At 36.8% G+C, this 16,065-nt stretch overlaps 2 pseudogenes; one reads left to right on the top strand and one right to left on the bottom strand.

The window, feature by feature from the left end:
- The window catches only part of LOC122347002, a 27,914-nt pseudogene extending 16,066 nt beyond the window's left edge, over window positions 1-11,848 (bottom strand).
- Window positions 9,883-15,998, top strand: LOC122346863 (annotated as a pseudogene).
- The last annotated feature ends 67 nt before the right edge of the window (window positions 15,999-16,065 follow it).

Genomic DNA, 16,065 nt, shown 5'->3' with positions numbered 1-16,065 from the left:
TTCTAAAATGAGCCACTTACTCATCAATGGCAATTTGTGAAGGGATTTCAGACCATAGTCGAGCATATTTGACAGGTGTAACCTGCTCCTGAGGGTCACGGTCTACATGCATGTGCAGCATCATGCGGCAGAATGAGGCTCTGAGGTCAAAAGGCAAGTCTTCATCTGACATGCAGCGCAGGATCAGATCCACATCCAGTTGTGCTGATATCTTGTTAATCGCCAGGTATTGCCGATCCAGACACATCCGAGCAAACAAATTCAACTGATACCTGACAGATAAATGTTATTATTACATTTATGCACAATTTTCCTCACACTGCATGTAAGTGTATGTGTGTGTGGATACCTGTAATAATTGATAACTTCCAGGTCCTCTGTGTGTCCATCTTTGGCATCCTGTGCAAGCTCTCTGATGCTTTTACTCTTCATCTCTCCTCTACTGTCTTTCCAGAACAACCATACCTCCTCCTCATCCTCCTCTTCCTCCTCTGCACTCTCACCAAGCACTGTTCCTGCCACCTCAAACCGTGATAACACAAGTCTGACACACAAACACACAGTCAGTCAGTATGATTTTATTTACTTTTTTATTTTATATATATAAAATAATTTTATTCAAATTTAAAATGGGTTTTTTTCCTATTTATAAGGTATAATTGATTTTAAAATGTATTTTATTCCTGTATTGGCAACGCTAAATTCTCAGCAGTCATTACTTAAGTCTAATATATTGAATTGATAAAATTTCTTGTTTTAAATAAATATTGAAAACAGTTGTGCTGCTGGCGGAAATGGTGATATATTTCTTTCAGGTTTTATTAAAAATGTAAAAGATCTGGATTTATTTAAAATATCATTTTGTAGTAATGTCTTCGCTCTCACTATTTAATCAATTAAATACCTCCTTGTTAAATAAAAGTATTTTTAAAAATGGTAGTGTACTGTATATTGCTTTAATAGTAAGTTTAGTAGGGGCTGTACTTTGTTTCGATGAGGATGTCTGCATTGGCTGGGTCCAGCACAGCATTACAGATGAGTTCTTGTGTGACAGGAATGGATTTATTCATAGACACACACAAATCTGACAAGTAGTCCAGAAATCTAGAAAAATATAAACAAAGAAAACCAATCATTCAGGACACAAAACCATTACACATTTAGACAAATCATTAATTTATCAATAAACAATTTACTACACTTCTACTCTTCAAAACTCTTACTTTAAAAGAGACTTTTTACTGCCATTTAATCTCACCAGCATCTCTGTACTAGTTTTTACTTAAGATGAATCACTTTCATTCTAACATTTGATTTTTGTTTGTTGCTTTAGATGAAAGGGCCTGCTAGATGAATAAATGTAAATGACCAAGAACATTTATGCAGATATATTTTCACACACCTGGGCTCTCTGTTCTTGCGGACCAGGCTGACAAAGGTGTCTATCTCAGCTGCAGTGATGTGTTTCTCTAGAAGCTTCCTGTTGTTGTGCAGCAGGGCTGTAATAGTGTCCTCAGCAAGCACATCATATCCTATCTGCTTCTGCATGAAGCGGAATTGCTTTGCTATGTACTCCTAGAGACAAAAAGTGAATGAAGCACAGGAGTTTTTTCATCACCAAAAGCTTTACAAATGGTTTGCATTTATTTTAGTTTAGTTTACCTGGTTTTTACGATAGTCCTGTTGTGAGTGACGTAGGACTCTGTAGCAGAGCCGACAGATGTGACGAAAGGGAGCATGACGTTGGTCTGCAAGTTCTTCCAGGCGCAACATAGGGCCGTCCCCACTGTCAGTGAATGGGGCCTGAAGCAGCTTGAATATCTGGTCAATCACAGCACAAGATAAATGAAAAGGTCATTTAAATGTTAGTGAGATGTTTTAAAACAAACCTAAGATGTGATATAATAAGTGCCTGTTTGAGTATGTTCTGCTCTCTCATGAGTTTCTGCCGCTCTCTGTTAGGTTTGTTGACTGTGATCTCCAGCACATCCTGAGCACTGCTGGGAATGTCCACCACAAAATACACCAGATCCTCCAGCAGCTTTGTCACTGACCTTTGTAAGAAAGTGATGGTGACATACATGTTTTTTAAGTGTGAAGAGAATGAAGAAAATAGCATACAGATAGATTAGTTAAATGGTAAGATAAATGAAATGGCAGAAATGGAAGGAAATCAAAGAATAATGGAAAAAAATCACAGGTGAACCAACGTTGGATGGATAGATGGGTGAAAGGATGAAAGAAAAGTGGACAAATGAATGAACAGACAAATGATGGAAGGAAGGTCAGAAAGACAGGTAGATGAGTGGATTTATGGATGGACAGATGTGAATGAAAGAACAGAGCAAAGAAGGAGGTCAAATGGATGGATAAATGAAAAGATGAATAAATGAATGAATAAATGTAGAGACAGATGATACGTGGATAAATGAATAGATAGATGGATGGAAAGAAGACAGAAATGAAGGACAGATAAAAGAATGAAAAGATTGATGGATCATAAATTAAGAATATATGGATGAATTAAGAAAAGAACAGATGTGAGATGGATGGATGGAAAATTGTCAGATGGACAGATGAATGAAAAGTTTAATTAATAGTTTAATGAATGAAAGGAAGACAGATTGACAGACAAAAATGGATGACTGGATGGTTGAAGAAAATATGGACAGAGCTGGGATGGATGGAAAGAATAAAAACAAGTAAATGAAGAATGAGAGAAAAGATAGGTGATGGATTGATGGCAAAATAATGGATGGATTAATTAAAAAATAAATTATATTAATAAATGGTGAAATGATAGAAGAGCAGACAGACAGAAGGGTATAATGAGTGACTGGATGGCTGAAGGGAAGATAAACAGCCAGATGGATGGCTGTGTGGATGAATGGAAGTACAGACAGATGGATGGATGTACACACGGATGAATAGATGAATGTAACCTCTACCTCCTCTCATTCTGGGTGATGGTGCCCTTTTCCAGTTTGGCTGCAATGGAAGCTAAGACTTTACTAGCATCATTAGCAAAATCCAGATCACGAACCTCAGCTGGAGAAACTGGCACTATAGCAAAAGCCTCTTTATCTTCCTTCAGAGGAGACGTTCCTATCTGAGACACAAATATAGAGTAGAGGAGACACACTTCAGAGAATCCATAAACCAAAGCCACAGTCATAAACAAACAGAAACTCACTCACTCTGAGCATGACCGGTTTCTCTTCCTCTTTATCTATTGGCTGGTTGGTGCTGTGAACCCATGTATTTGTGCAGAGATGCCTGAGCCTCACATATGAATTTCTGACAAGCACAATTCAAAATACAGCATGATATATATATATATATATATATATATATATATATATATATATATATATATATATATATATATATATATACACTTAATCAGAAGTCACAAGAAGTGGTAACCTCACTGTACCTTGGCACAAGAGAGTCTCCTCCTCTCAGGGTAGTAGGGTCAAGCTCAAAGATCGACGATATGTCATTTCCATCAGGAACAGACACCAGCGTATACATAACCTTGTCCTGAGGGTTGCGTGCACGTGCTCGCATCACTTCCTGCTCTGAATCCAGCTGCAAGAGAAACAACTGATCAACAGCTTAATCAAGACGACAGTCTGTTTACCTAAACTAATGTGTGTTGAAATGAGAGCAACAAGGTAAAGAGACCCTTAAATGGCCTATGCTATTAATTCAGAATAAGCTCAGATAAAAACACAGCCACACAGCCACACGCGCTCTCAAACACACACTCACAGAGGAACGGGTCTCCAGGCATTCTTCTTCATAGTCTGGATTTACCTGATCACAATAAGGTGAGAACAATTAGATAAAATCACGTTCTCAGCTCTTGCTAAAATCAAGCTTTCTAAATAGATACTCTAATGTATTTGCATGTGTGTTTGTGTGTGAACTCTTATTCCAGGTAATATATCAGTCTAACCTCTGCAGCGAGGTAATGGCCAGTGGCCAGATGTTTGAACCTAAAGAGACTGTTCCAGTAGCCGGCTCCGCCTCTGCAGGGATCATGCTGAACCACCTGAAAGGAATCCAAACATCTGTTTAGATTCCCAAGCCGATAAAATCATATTCACAAAAACATCTGTTCAACTTCACAAACTTAAGGCCTAAACTTACCTCAACCTCCCAGAGCGCTTTGCTACTAGTGGCAGAGGTTGCAGACTGGCGCCCGGTGGTACGCAAAAAGACATACTGCTTTTTTCTGTGTTCGTCGCATGTCAAAAACTTCTCCTGCTCTGCATGGAACAGCCTCACCACGTCTCCCTGATAAAATGTATTTCATTATAAGACCACAAATTATAATCAAATACAGACCTTAAAAAAGTAAATGCGAAGGACATTTATGCAGTATTGATGTGTGCAACACATACTCCTTTTAAGACAACCTCCTGGTTGTCACTCCATTTCATGAAAAGAACAATTTTCCAACTGGTGGTGCAGTTCACTGAATTCACCTGAGAGAGAGAAATATATAGGAACAGAGAAGTGGTTGTCAAACTCAGCCCATGGAGCCTAAGAAGATCTCCACAGAAAATTACAATAGCATAAAACAAGCATGAAAATTAACTACAACAAACAAATTCAAGAGATTTTCTTTTTAAATAACCACTTCAACATCTTTGTATTTACATGCAGCATGTGCACTGTGCAGAAGTAATAAAAGCTAAAATTTAAAAAAATCTTAACCCAAGATTAAAGACATTTTAAAATGTAAAATATTCATTTTAATTTTAGATAACTGAATCACTGACAAAAGTAAATGCGCAGTTGTTATCAAGTTACTGTAAAGTATGCAATACACTAGTATTACTTTGCTAACATAGCCATGTGTGTAAACGTGTATTTTACCTCATTGCATCCTGGATTATCAACAAGTTGATGGCTACTGGCATGAAGTGGCTGTCCGGCATTGACGGGGTTTAACACAACCTTATCTCCAATGACCACCTGAAAAACACATTAACACACACACAGAACATAACAAGAGGAACGCTAATGAATGTTTATGTAAGCGTAAGTAGCAGGACTGCCCAATGAATCAAATGAATCATCAAGATTACAGTGACTGTTTTGCAGAGGTTGACGATATACTTACGTTGTCTCCAATAGAGCGGAGCTTATAGAAGGGTTGAATGTAGAACCACGAGCCTTCATTCCCCGCAGCATCCAGGGTTACACGCATGGCATTCTTCTCAAGAAGAGCTGGTAAGCGCTTATTTACTGTCAGATACTTATTACTCTTCAGATGGAGAAGCTGCAAATGTGGTTAAATAATTACACAATTAATTTGGCTGCTGAATATTCTGAATTTTTAATGCTCTGTATTATACAGATAATTTAAATATTAGCTAAATGTAATATTTATGCTCATACATTTGTGAGAAATTTACCTGGATGACGCGTTGCCATACTGAATGACTGTTCCTAAAAGCTTTTTGTTCTCCGATTCATTTTGTTTCTTTTCTAAATCAGCAGCATGCTAAATAAAATATACATAGTGAAAAATGTAAGAATTTGAGAAAAATTTTAAAATTGTGATCTTGACATTTTGCAGGCCACATGAACACCAGAAACCCACGAAAGCATGTGCAAGACTATTGCTCTTCCTAACATCTGAGGAAGCTTCATAAGTTTGAAGTTGATAAATATAATGAACTTGCTGAACCAAAAAGAGGCTGTTGAGTAGTAAACAAAAAAACTTTGCTCTCTTTAAAGATGTCTTGTAACATTGTTCAGATGGCCCACAGAGCATTCTTCACAATCTGTTTCATTTACAGGCACATCTTTTTTAATTGTGTGCAACTTTTCTGCATTCTGTGTATATATATGGTCATAAGCAGAGTGAACCAACTGCAGGCTGAAGCCATCAAGTCTAGGAGGTTGGCTAAATTAGCCAAGCAATCACATAAATAACTTGAATCACATGACATAAACTTGATAATTATCCAACTGAATAAAGCATGATTGGTTTTTATAAGCATGGTAGGCAACTAAAATAATAACTGCATATTGATTTAAATGATGATTTTGAAGAATGGACAATGAAGAAGGAATGTTTTACATTCTTTGATGAACTTGTTTTTTATGCAACCATAGTCTACTAGATACAAAGTAATATGATAAATTTTCATTGTGCATAAATGCAGCAAACATGCTATGATGAAGTTTTCAGTGATCTAAGGTAGGTTTTTAATTTCTCAAGAGCAAATAAGTTTTAGAGCTCAAGGTTTGGCTGGTTAGAATGGCCTTGTTAGCCTCTGCTGGTGGATACACAATGATAAATCTTTCTCCATTGACAGCAATTCATAAACATATAAATTATGTTTACCAGTTCCTGTTCTTGGATATAAATTTCCACGTTTGCCTCCTTTAAAGGTTTCTTTTTTTTTGACCTCACAAATTCCTAAGCAAAATGTCATAACTGAATCTTATGACAAGCTCACATTCAGTCTCCATCTAGTCAAAAACTGATGGACAGAAACAAGTCCCCACCCAACATTTTTTTTCTATTTGATCTGTTCATCTGTTTCATTGTGATGTACATCGCAATAAGAAATCATCTGTCACTGCCACCAATTAGTTTTGAACTTATAGTTGTTACTAAAGTGTTTGGGGCTCTGTTCATGTGGTGCCATCAAACAGTCATTTGAGGTGTGGATACTACTTCAGACTAGCAATTATGAGCAGTGTTATTCTGAAGTAGTGGAATTCCCTATATTAATATAAACAAACAGCTCCCACTTAAGGAAAGACTAAGCTTTGCACTCACATGGAGTTTGTTGAGCAGAACAGTATCTGTGGTGCTGGTTCCTCCAGGTTTGGCAGCTTTCCAGAACTGTTTCTGTGCAGAGTATCTGTTCATGGGACACAGTCTGAACAGACAGTCTACAGAGAGAGAAAAAGAAAGAGGCAACATACATTTCATCCCAGCACAGACAAATAGACGCACACGTTCACTGTTTTTCAGACACACAAATCTTTCAGAACCTACTGATGAACATGACAGGAATTCAGTATGAAAATCAATGTGTAAACTCTGCGTCTGTGTGGTTTAAGCTTATATGTGTATAACTGTTTAAAAAAAAGTCCAATTAAGCTCAAAAAAGAGCTTAATTAAAAATTCTGTGTAATTTCAGGGGGATGTAACATGACTGAAAACGCACACTGACAATATTTTCAAAAGTGATAATAAAAGAGCTACAGGCATTAAAGTGAAAATGCACTTCTTCTTTCCAACAGAACTCCAATCTTACCAAATAAGGAGAGAGGGGGAGTCAATGTAAGGCAGACTGACAGAGAGAAAGAGAGAGAGAGAATCTGGTCTCTGTTTCCAGTTTCTAGAGATTGGGCTGATAAAACACCAAAAAGCTCTGGGGTCATTGGAGGAATGTAGAACACACTCTCACATAAAAACAACAGCGTTTAGAAGTGTCAGATTACAAAAAAGGAAATTTTTTTTTACATTCAAGTGAAAAGTTGCTGCTATAATGCTCACAATATTAATACAATGGTGTTATGGGTGGTTGCTACAGTGTTGCTTACTGGTACTGGTTTAAGTTCAAAGATTCCATGCACCATTCTTCAATGCCAGTCTATCTTACTCTGCCAGAAGCCAATCTTGCATTTGAAATGAATGCATACACAAACAAAAGAAATATACTCATAAAATAATAACAATAGAAAATAAACCATCACATACTTCCATTTTGCTTTGGTGTGTGTTTATATTTGGAGGAAATAGTATAAATTCCAGTCTGTTGGGGCCCACTGACCAACAGACAATTATCTCTCTTTCTCTCCCTCCCTTTAACACAGACCCAAGCACATTGTGCAGGGTTTATTTATCAGGGGGGTTGAGTTATTGAGAGTTAATGCAGCCTAAGGAGCATATTAGACGTCCTTCAAAAAATCATATGGACCCCAAATTGCACAACAAAGAATAGAGTAATTTAACTTTGATGGAGAGGATGATGAGCAATTAATACTGATTCTCATTTCTGTCTTTTCCTCAAAAGAAAAGTTACCCTAATTTTCCTATAAGAGCAGAGTGTATTATCTTAATTATGAACACACAGGTTTGTAGAACAAACAGTAATTATTTACTACAGCTAATGAGCTAACTCCAGAAGTCCTGCCCATTTACATAAAACGGCTTAGGGAGGATATGGAGGAATAATGAATAAGGATATAATGAATAAGGAGGATAGCACTGGAGGTCTTGGAACACAATGTCTAATAAGGTCCCAAAGAAGAAAGAAAATCATTCATGTTTTAAACAATTTCAAGACGAGTAATTTATGACAGGATTTTCATTATGGGACAAACTATTCCTTTAATGTTCAGTAGCCAACTAATAATGAAAACCAGCATGCACTGATGTATAAATGCACTCACACACACCCACTCCTGATGCAGCTTCTCAGTGTCACCAGCAGATGCATGTTAAGTGATGTGGGGAGTTTACTCAAACACACACAATGTTGTAAGGAGCTTCTGAAGCACAATCCCTTTTCAAGTCCTATAACTAAGTAGATCCGCACTTTCTGTGTTGGTAACAATTTCCACAGCAAAGTAAACGTTCATAGAAATGAAATTAGACTGTTTGACACAGATTTATGTGTTTAAAGATTTGTTTGACAATAATACAATACAAGATTTGGACTACAATGGTATATTAATTCAATAGAAAGGATGACTAGCTAAATTAAGTGGTTTTCATGGAAATTACAAACTTTTCTCTAGGGTACGAGTGACTTTTGACTTTAAAGCCCAGTGTAAGTTACTGAACTTCCTGTCTTAACTGAAAATAACCCAGCGTAACATCTACACGAAGACACACACACACATATACACACAAACTGCTCACCCCTGAACTTCTTGGGTGGGTTGTTCAGGTCCCCTGCATCTGGTTGGACAACACATCTGTCATCAACCAACCTGATTGAAAGAAAGTGAGTGTTACTCTATAGATGTACTTTTGGATTGTCTGTGCATCTGCACATTTAAGTGAGTAAATAATTGTGTGCACTTGTGAGTGTGCGCCTGTATTTAGCCTTTTTTGGCCCAAAGCAGCAGTTTACTGGACATAGTCCAAATTCCACGACCAGTCAGCCAAAAACACAGACACACACACACAGGGTTAAACTGCTGACAGCTGGTTATTCTTATTTACAAATCAAAGATTAGCATTCAACCACAGCAAACTTCATGTCGTCTTCAAAGGGTTAGGTCACTCAAGTATTAAAAATCTAATCCTCTTGCTGTTCCAAACTTGAATTACCTTTGGAACACAACAGTAGATTTTTGTAATAACTGAAGACTGATGATCAATTTGTGCACAATATAAAAAGTCTCATCATGGGTTCGTTTTGATGAAGGGGGTCAAAAATATGTAGTTTTTCACTGAAAGGCTTGCTTGAAAAAACTTAAACACTCTGTCAAACATCTCCTTCTGTGTTCCATGAAAGAAAGAAAATTACACAAGTTTCCAAAAACACGAGGGTGAGTAAATGAGGCCACATTTTCTTTGAACATTTTTGTCAGCAGAAAACAGAGGAGGGTAAATGTTGAGGAATTAATGGGGGGAAAAAGGATGTGGAGACACGCTGGTTCTGATTGTTAATCATTTATTTGCCGTAACAATCACTCTTGGAACAAATTCATTTGAAATGTCCTGCTCATAATACCCGCTAATCTGCTTTCAATTAAAGTTCATGAACATGCTATTTCATAACAGGAGTGTCAATCAACTCACCCCAGAGTGCTTATGAAGCCACTGGTAGAGCCCTCGGCATAAAGGAGCAAACGTCCCCAATGTGCAGGAAACTTGACATTTTATCCACCATGGCAACCGCTCCACCACCTGCAAAGGTCAGAGGTCATGACAAGGTCTGTGTGCAGGTTTATCATTAAACAAACAAGCCTAACAGCAGCGCCAGCCATAAAAAGACCTATAGATTTACTAACGTACAGAAACGTATATATGCATGACGTGTGATTAGAAGTGTCAATCACAATAGCACAAAATACAAAAACAGAACATTTTCAAATAGTATAAATAAAATCTCTACAAATGTTTTTAAACAGAATGTTTTCACAAAAACAAAGGAAGAATATTCATGTCTTAAACGATTTGATGTCTTTAAATACTGCATAACTGGCTTAAAACCACAAGCGTCCCAAAGCTTGAACTAAATAACATGTGATATCAAATATTCAATTATTGGTAACCCATGATGTGAAGACTGACTGCTGCATCTTCATTCTTTTACTATTATAGCTTAATAGTTTAAGCAGAATCCATCCGTAATGCATGATTAATTTTTTAAATTCTCAATTTCAGTTACGTTTATCTCAAAATCTCATTCCTTCACAGAGTTCTGATAACCAGAAACTGGAAAGGTTTGCAAGTTATTTATTAACTTAACTTGTTGGTCAATCATTCCAAGTCATGTGCATCGGTGTACAGCACTAAAAATAAACATTCAATGAAATACTAAATATGATATACTGTACCAAACTGACATACTGTACCAACAAACCAAAATAAATTAGAATGCTTGTAAAATACATAAATACAAAAATGGACTCAAAACCAATCAAAACTCATTTGACGCTAAGTGCTAAATAATAATACTAATATGAATTTGCTATCTAAAATACTTATTCTGTTTTAAGTAATACTTTATACTGTGTTATTCACTCACAAATTTAATTACATTTCATTTAAAACTTAAATACTATATTAGCCCATCCATCCCTTTGTTCACTTTAGAAACTGTGGTTTATCCAACGTATTATGACATGAAAACATGGAAATGTACAAAGACACATCTGATAAGAAATAGATTTGCTGTATGATAAAAGAAACAGGATTTGTGAGCATACTGTACTGTCGGTTCCATGTAACTCCATTGATGACTGCATCATCACCACAGATTCTTCCTGTTACTACTAGATTTGATTAACAAATGATTAGCCAACCAAACCGTTAATATGCATAGAGAAAGAGAAGGAGGGAGAGAGGGAGAGAGAGATGTGCGGAGGAGGGATTTGCATGTGAATTTCTTTCTACCTACAAAGCAAAAAAGCATACAAAACTGTTCTTTTGTTATTTCATGAAAATGAAGTATATGTATATATATGTTTGTACTTATTGCAGTTTCATCTGATGCTGTTGCAAGAGTACTGCGGTTCCTGTCCCATCTTATCTACTGAACATCAGCAGATCGCCCGTCTTGACAACATGAACTAATTCAATTTTCTACCCTCGTCAACAATGTCAAAACGAAAAGAAAGAAATTAGACCATGCATGTACACATGAACTTTATCCTGCAAACGCAATTGTGAAAAGCCGCGTCGTTTTACGAACTGCGTGTCCTAAACGCGATTAAACTAACGGAACCAGACCTGTCCTTGATTTCTTCTCAACATCGTTGTAGATTATTGCGTTAAACAGTATAAAAACATCAACGACGGCCAAATGACACACTTCAGCCTTCCTCGTTGAGTTTGTATCTTTTTAAGCTATTTAGCGAGTTTCTCGAGGCAGTTTTTGTAACCTAGGGCGGGTTCAGCAGGGCGCGCGATGCTCTCCGTGCAGATAAGATAAATATTTAATTAACAATAATTCATGGACAAAACTCTTAGCACTCCGTTTATTCGTGTGTAGTCTTTCTCTCACCTCTCTCCGGCGAAGTTGGAGCAAAAGCGTCCGCGGTATTTTCCCAGACGTTTCGTCCTCAGTTTGAGAAAGTTATTAAGCCGACTCCTCATAGAGTCCAGCAGCGGTCCATCGCCCCGATGTTCGTCTCTTTCGGCTCGCCGAGTGACTCTGTCAACAGAGCGGTACAACGGGATTCTGGGAAACTGTGTTTCAGTTGTGCTGCGCCACGGTTATTTCAACATTCTGCCATGTTCAAGAACTACAAGGCCCAGAATTTCCCTTTCATTTTTACTAAATAATTTTGTTCTTCTTGTGATGGGTCTATAGAGGCTATAAAGGGAAACTGTGTTTAATAATAGCCAAAATATGCAAAGATATGTAGTTAGGGGTGACAAGCAAGATAAGCATCAAAACCTGTCATGGGGTAATTTTTTTCATCTAACAGCTGAAATAAAAAAAATCAATATTAAGAACTGCCAATTAAGAATGAAGTTTTGATAAATTTGCATAGGTCTACATTTACTATAGGAAATATGGTGTGGTAATCTTTGTGGAATATGATCTTTACTTAATACCCTAATGATATTCGGCATAAAAGAAAAATCATATGGTTGGCTATTGCTACATATATACCAGTATGACTTATGACTGTGTGACTCCACTGCAATTTTGCATTTTGTGCATGTCTAATTAAAATTACTTAATTATAAGCAATTCTACTTTAATTGCCTGTATGCGAAGGTACTACATAAATTAATTTAAGTGAAAATCAGCTGTAACAATCATGTAAATGCCTTAAGGGCCCTATTGCTATATTAACGCCCATGCCATTAACATGCCCTGCAGAAAAGCAGCATCTGAAATACTGTGCACATTTTTATGAGATGTAATATATTACTTAAGCTCATTTACCATAGCATCAGATCAGGGTGAATATGGAGATTACTTATTACTGTATGGAGATTAATAATATGGAGATTACTTATTACTATTACTAGTCATTATGTGTATAACAGACAGTAGACAACCAGATGTGCTGCTTTGTCCAGTTGTGTGACCATGCTGTATATGTGCTCAAATTAGAGCAGAATTGCTTCTAAAATAGAGAAGACACAAGTTTAAACATCACCAGATACATCTGAATAACATTTAACCCATTCTGTGTGACAAAGTGGGCTAAGAGGTTTTAATAAACTGTTGTACTGTTTACTAAAATTTAGAAGAGAGAAGTTTAGACATCACCAAAGTGAATTTGAACAACTTTAAATGAATTCTGTGTGAAATAGATTTTGGTAACCTGTTGATTAGTCGGATTTGGTGACTGTGTGAATGTTGCTGTTCACGTTCACTGTTCAAGCTTTCTAACGTATGGAACAAAAAAACAAAAAACATTACTGTTGATTTATTTTGGATGAATTGAGTATTTACTAATGCTTAACTAATGATTCATAGTGCGCAGTTATTGTAAAGTGTTATCGCTAATTATGTAATGAACCTGTTTCTCAGCATCATTTCTAAAATATACTCCCCAAGATTAAGTGAACGAGCACCTGGCGCGTTCTCGTACGATATTGTCACCAATATCGACCCAATTGGCGACTAAAGCAAATAATGCACGGCGACCGAGCAACCGAAAATTTCTTCGCATAGCTGCAGCTACGCAGGTCAGCTGACTGGTCACGTGACTCTTTCCGGACGTGCTGTTCCCCGTGTTCAGACCTGACGCTGGACATGGCCTTAACGTTGAACGTTTCTGTCATTTTATTTCTCTGCATTTTATCAGTGCGTAGTGCTATAGGCGACATCGTTCTCGAACAGCAGTCGTCGGAGTCCCGAAGCACGGATTGCGGTTGTCAGGGTCTGAAAAGAGATGTTACTGTTGATGTAAGTGATGAGAACAAACTGGAACATCACGAAGATGCAAATATATACTCCAGAACAGCAAACGAAAGTCCACACGAGACAGAGTATGATATACGCAGTAAGGTAGGTTTGTTCAGTTTATCACTTTTGTTTGCGGTTATCATGCTACGAGTAAAGTGTTGTTTTGTTTCATTGACCGTTTTTGTGACTGTCAGTTTCACAGAACAGAAAAATTCACATAAAACTTAGTATTATCATTCTTAGTATCTTAGTATCATTCACATCGTTATATGGGCAACATACATTTTACTATAAATAACTTTTCCAAAAACAAAGAAGGTCATATAGGTTTTAAAATGTGATGATGAATATACTTTTTTTGTTGAAAAGTTATTGTTTTAAAATGGCGTGTGTGTAGCTGGTGCTGCTGCAGGAGGTTGGTTTATGATGGGAACAGATGACCCAGGAATACCACCGGATGGAGAAGGGCCGCAGAGGAGAGTGAGATTGGACCCTTTTTACATGGAAGACCATGAAGTCACAAACCAGCAGTTCCAACACTTCACCAACCAGACAGGATACACCACAGAGGTAAATAACAACCATTTACTGGGGCATTAAACAAACAATCAAAATATGTAACTGCTCATCAGCTATAACACAGATTTTAGCGTCACTTCAGCGGGTTGGCAGTGCAGTATAGATTTGACTTACTAACTGTTATATATAAAGCATTGCATAATATGGCCCCACTTTATCCTCTTAATATTTATAAACCTTTAAAGCCCTTTGTATGAGTAAATTGCATGGTCCTGGACATTCCAAGAACTAGAGTGAAATTGAGTGGTGACCGTCATTTTATGTAGCAGCTCTGAAGCACTGGAATAAGCTTGCTCTTCATCTTAAACTGGCTCCATCATTAGGTTGTTTTAAACGGAAACTAAAAGTACATTTACTTACATTAGCTTTTGGTTCTGCAGAATGATCAGATAAAGCCTTTCTTTTTAAATAATATTGCCGTCAGTCATTGTTTGTTTGAAAGTAATCATTTAGCTTTTTTTATTTAGATATTGTACAGCACATTGGTCAACACCACTTTGTATTAAGTGTGCATTATAAGTAAATAAACAAACAAACATGAACATAAATTGCCCTGTGAACGGACAAATAAGTAAAGACTTTACAATTACTGAACTTACAGGCTGAACGTTTTGGAGACTCCTTTGTTTTCGAGGACTGCTGAGTGACGATGTGAAGGGCACTCTGTCACAAGCGGTGAGAAACATGTACACATACATTTTAATTCTTCTGTTAACTGTTGTTTGTTTAGAATTGGATATAAAATATTTACATTTAAAGGTTTTTTTTTCTTATATTGTGCAGTAATGAGTAACTGGCTGCTGGCTGTACATTAAATGATCCTTTTAGAAACTGTTCTAATGCTCAGTTAGTGCTTTTTTGTTTTCCTGCTTAATATTTTGTGGAAACCCTGATAAGGACTCTTTGATGAATATAACGTTTAAACAGTTTATTTGAAATGGAAATCTTCTATAACACATATCTTCTTTGTTGCCCCTTTTGATCAATTTAAGGCATTCATGCTGAATAAAAGTATACATTTCTTTTTTTTTTTTTTTTTTTTTTTTTTTTTAAAAGTCTTTCTTGTGTTAAACATTTGAATATATAAGAAATGTTTCTTGAGTACTAAAACAGCTTATAATAATATGCTAAAGGATTATGTGACATTGAAAACTGGCTGCTAATCACAGGAATAAATTACATTTTGCTCAAATAAATTTACCTAAAGAGAGAGAGAGGAGAGAGAGAGAGAGAGGGGGTCAAGGAACAGAATTTCTTGGAAAAACTGGAATGTTAAAAATTAACTACAAATATAGTCAAGTAAGTAGCCTGTCTCTTTGTACCTGCATGAACCTGGAGATCTTAATCTCCAAAAATAGACAGGACATGCATTCATAGATAACTAAGCTGCACTTCACTTTGTCAATGTATAATTACGGTCAGTAGGTGGCTGCTGCTCCTTGGTGGTTGCCAGTGAAAGGTGCAGACTGGAGACACCCAGAAGGACCAGATTCAACCATAGAGCAAAGGTAAATAAATAAATACATAAAAATGCAATCAAGTCTTGATTGATTGCAATACATCACTAATAATACTGTAAAATCAGAGTTTACGTTTATAGGACATTGTATGACTTTTAGAAGTCATACTATTAAACATAATCTCTGTGTTTGTATCTAGGATGAATCACCCTGTTTTGCATGTGTCATGGAGTGATGCACAGGCGTATTGTCACTGGGCCAGACGCAGAGACTTCCTACTGAAGCTGAGTGGGAGATGGCCTGTAGAGGAGGACTGCAAGATAGGTGCGTCTGTGTTTTTGTTCATTGTTTGTCCATTTTAATGTCTTAACATATTCTTTCTTTGTCGCTATTGTTAGGCTGTACCCATGGGAAATAAACTACTGCCCAGAGGGCAG

This window comes from Puntigrus tetrazona, chromosome 6 (assembly GCF_018831695.1).
Source record: "Puntigrus tetrazona isolate hp1 chromosome 6, ASM1883169v1, whole genome shotgun sequence".
Lineage (NCBI taxonomy): Eukaryota > Metazoa > Chordata > Actinopteri > Cypriniformes > Cyprinidae > Puntigrus > Puntigrus tetrazona.
The sequence above is the reverse complement of the archived record's forward strand: the minus strand, read 5'-3'. Positions and strand labels throughout refer to the sequence as shown.